Raw genomic sequence first — 5,000 nt, 5'->3', positions numbered from 1 at the left:
AACAGCAACAGGTTTCCAACCAACCACACCACCAATTCATGTTCTTGCAGTTGACTAGAAATTGTGTAGTTCAGGGTGTCCCTATCTAATCAAACTCATATTTTTTTGTCTCTTTATAAACACCTAATGTGATAAGTAAGTATTTACTGTGTTTACTGTGGGAGGGAGGGACAGGAGATTAGCAACTTTATATATTCTCCCGTAATTGTGGTGCTGTCGTCACGAATCGAACAAATAAACACTTATGAAAACCTTCGCAAAATGTAAGAGGTAGGGATAGAGAAGGAAACTTGGTGGCTTTTGTTTGACAATGAGTGCCACTTATACTCAAAGTGAGGCATCCCCTGGCTACTGATCCGGTCACACTTGTAATGCTTTGGGGCATGGTGAGTGACGTTCCACCTTAACCTTCCTCCCTCTCGTTCGGGGGACTAAACACAACACTTCACATCTCTCTTGCGGTACTTTAAGGAACAAGAGGGTCGGGGTCGGGAACTTCTAGGCGTATCTTGGCCTATCACTCTAGCAGATGATAGTGCTTTTCTAGAGGACCGTAGATGGTATGGGTGTCCTTTCCAAGGCTCTCTCCCTCCCTCCCGCGGCTCTTCATCTCTTGGCTGTAGCTAGCTTACGATAAATAAGAGTGGTGCCATCTAGGGTTTTGTGTAAAAGCGAGTTGAAAATAAGACCCATTTTGCTTAGTAGATTGCTAGGATGCAGTTATAGATAATATTATGACTTGTATTTGTTCAACATCACCCACTTCATGTACTTACTTATAGTACATATAAAATAACATAGTGAGCCAAAATCCCAAAATCCCCGAACTTTGGTTCGCGAGCCATGATCGTGGGCCCATGTGTCCAAGGCAAGTCTAGGGAGATCTCTTCTCTTCACGTCCACGGCATATGTATTGTCGAAAATACTTAATGATACGAAAAAAACACAAAACCACGTCAATCCGTCGTTAACGGGTTTAATATTCAAAATGATGTAATGATAATGATAGCAGTAATGAATGATAATAAGGCTATCAAATAAATCATAAATGATGATAAAAGAGTTTGATGATTGATAATGATAATGATAATCAATATATCATTAATTATACATATAATGTGTAAGTTTAAAGTGATAAGCAATATTAATGATGATAATGGGATAATAATCATTTTTATAATAATTTCATATACAATGATTGTAATAATAATGATAATAATAGATATAATGATAATTAAGGTTGTGATGAATAATAATAATAATAATGTACGTGATAGATGTGGAATAATAATAAATGAATAATAATAGTTTAATAATAATAATAATAATAATAATGAAATATATTTGAATAATAATAAGTAATATTTTTTAGTTAATAATGTTTTATAATAATAATAAATAATATTAATCAAAATTTAGATATATATTATAGAACAATACCGATGTATGAAAATAATATTGATATATAATGATAATTACATGATAACAATAATAGGTTATAAGGGGAATAATAAATATCATTTATTTAAATAACTAATTAGAATAATAATAATAATAATAATTATGTAATGGTTATAATTAATAATAATAATAAAATAATATAATATATAAATAATACAACAAATAAAGAAATAAATGATAATGATTACAATAATAATGATAGTAATAATAATAATAATAATAATAATAATAATAATAATGAAATTAATAATAATAATAATAATGATAATGGTAATAATAATAATAATAATAATAATAATAATAATAATAATAATGATAATGATAACAATAATAATGATAATAATAATAATAATAATAATAATAATAACAATAATAATAATAATGAAATTAATAATAATAATAATAATGATAATGAGAATAATGTTAATAATAATGATAATAATGATAATGACAAAATAATGACAATAGTATTAAAAATGATAATGATAAGGATGATAATAATGATGATGATGATAGTAATGATAATCACAATAAACATAATAATCATAATCGTGATAATAATAACAATAGTAATAATAATAATCATGATAATAATAATAATGATAATAATAATAATAATAATAATAATAATAATAATAATAATAATGATAATAATAATGATAATAATGATACACAAAATAATACATACAATAATAATATTAATAAATAATAATAATAATAATAATAATAATAATAATTAATAATAAATAATAAAATAAATAATGATAATAATGATAATAGAAGATGACCAATAATGATAATAACAATAATTATGTATAAAAATACTAATAATAAAAATAATGATAAAAGATAATTATAATAGATAAAAAACGCAAAAATAATAATAATAATAATGAAGAATAAGACATAATGGTGAATAATAATAATAATATTTTGAAATTGCACATAATAATAATAGCAATAATAATAAATAATGATGGTAATGATAATGATGATGATGATAATAAGCGATAATGAAAATAATGATAGTGAAGGTAATGATGATAACAATGATAATAACAAAAAGCAATAATGATAACATAGTAGTAATATTAATAACAATGATAATAGTAATAATAATTAGAATGATAGTAATGATAACGCTAGTAATGATAATAATGATAATAGAGCAATGATAATGATACCTGATAAGAATAATGAAAGATAATGATAATAATCCTATGATAATACATGATCATGATAAATGATGTTAAAGATGATGATATATAAAACTGGTAGTATATAATAGTAATAGCAGTTATAACTAACTAATAAATTCCCAATAACAAATAATAACAACAATAATAATAAAAATTAAGAGATAATGATGAACAAAAATAAAAATAAAACAATAATGATATCTAATAATGTTGATGATAATAGCATTAGTGATGATAACGTCCATTAATTAAATTAACATGCAAACGACAATCAGAATAAGAATAACGAATAAACTTTAATATGAAATGATTATTAAAAATAATGAAAATCAATTGAACAAATAACGCATAAAACACACACACAACCCAAAAACACAGACACACAAAACCACACACACACACTACCCACCACATGTATGTATATATAAGTATGGTATATATATATACATATAAATATACATATATATATGTATGTATTATATATATATATATATATATATAATATATATATGATAATTATATTAATATATAGACAATATATATGTGTGTGTTAGTGTGTGTGTGTGTGTGTGTGTGTGTGTGTGTGTGTGTGTGTGTGTGTGTGCATACACATATATGTTATATGTATAAAATGCATATTTTTATAATCATTTAATATAATATACGTATAAATGTATGAATATCTATGTAGTAAAATAACACAAAAAAGAATGAAGACAAAGCGCCGTAAGAGATATGGATATGTCTCTTTATCTCTCTCAAAGCACATGTTCCTCCCCTTCCTCCCGCGCTCTTAATAAAAACAAAAACGAGAAAGATAATCAATTCTCCGCCAGGAAGCCGAACGCGCGTACAAGGTCCTCCGCGGCCATGTCGGAAATGATGTCCGTCCGCCCACACGAGAAAGCTCAAAAAAAGGAAAAAAGAAAATATAAAAAAAAAATGTGAGATCAGTTGTTAATGTTCAGAGCCAGATCTCGTTATCCTTCTAAGAAAACAACCCACCCCTGCGGCGGGGGCAATCATAGGGGAGACTTAGATTATTTTCCTTCCTCCCTCATTTTTCCTCCTCGCTCCTCCCATTCTCTCCTCCCCCTCGTCTCTACACTTCAGGGCAAGGGAGCCATCTTGCTTTTCCCGCCACCCACCCCCGCGGGGCCAGCCGAAACACCTGCAAATTATCAAAATCATATTTGGAGGGTAGATTGGGGTGGGAGGGGAAGGAAGAAGAAGGGAAGGGTGGTGGAGAGGGCGGAGTTAAAATAATTTAAAAAAAAAAACAGCGTTCGAAGCATATGCATGTTTTCCTCGGTTCGATGATTCAGGGTTTTCTATTAAGAATTACAAAAAACGGGCATATGCTTCGCTGCGGCGCGCGGCCACGGTCGATCGCCAGGTGAACGTGTGTTTTTTAGTATCTGAGATAGAAAAAGGGGTTTCTGGATAATTGTAATAACCTGGTTATGATTAGTGCGTTTTCCCGCTCCTTCCCCAAAAGCTCTTGCAGTCGTGGTATCCTGAGCTCTCTAGGGTGAAAACGCTATAAAAAACGGGACAACAAAGAGAGAAAAAAAAAAACGAGGAAGACGAATCGCATTAACACAAAAAAAACACTCAAAAAAAAAAACAATGCGAAATTTATTTACGCACACAACACAAAACACGCCTCTATTTACAAAACGTTATGATCACGCGTCTGTTTTAAAATAAAATTGCTTATTATTTCCGTATCAGCCAAAACAAAGAATCGTTTCGGAGAAGAAGAGGAAAAAAAATATCAGAATGAATTCCCTCCTTGTCAGTCTGGTTTCTTTAAACAAGATGTTAATTTTCTTTCTTCGTTTCGTGTTCTCTCATTCTTTCTTTTTCTCCTTTCGGTTCATGACACTCAATTTCCGAGACTATCATGACTAAACGGCATTCTTGTCTCGGGACATGAATGGAGTGATGGGGACAAGGGCTCATTTGGAAGAAGGGAATGGCTGAAGGGGTAGAATTATGGGAGGGAGAGAGAGAGAGAGAGAGAGAGAGAGAGAGAGGGGGGGGGGAAGGGGGGGGGAGAGATGTTGGGTTAGAAGTAGGATATAACAGGGAGAGGGAAGTAGGGAGAGAAGAGGGGGGGAGGGAGACAGGGAAATTATTGATGAGAGAGAGAGAGAGAGAGAGAGAGAGAAGAGAGAGAGAGTTAGATGAAAGAGAGAGAGAGAGAGAGAGAGAAAGGATAGAGAGAAGAGAGAGAGAGAGAGAGAGTGAGAGAAAGACGAGAGAAAAAATAAGAAAGAGGTGAGACGGAGACATCAATTAATAAAGAAAATGATAGAGGGGAAGGGTGACGGAAGC

General features: G+C 30.7%; 1 pseudogene; it reads left to right on the top strand.

The window, feature by feature from the left end:
* The window catches only part of LOC147470185 (uncharacterized), a 44,225-nt pseudogene that overhangs the window by 9,942 nt on the left and 29,283 nt on the right, over positions 1 to 5,000 (top strand).

Source organism: Penaeus japonicus, unplaced genomic scaffold, assembly GCF_977035675.1.
Source record: "Penaeus japonicus unplaced genomic scaffold, GWHDUDI00000001_assembly GWHDUDI00000016, whole genome shotgun sequence".
NCBI lineage: Eukaryota > Metazoa > Arthropoda > Malacostraca > Decapoda > Penaeidae > Penaeus > Penaeus japonicus.
The sequence above is the reverse complement of the archived record's forward strand: the minus strand, read 5'-3'. Positions and strand labels throughout refer to the sequence as shown.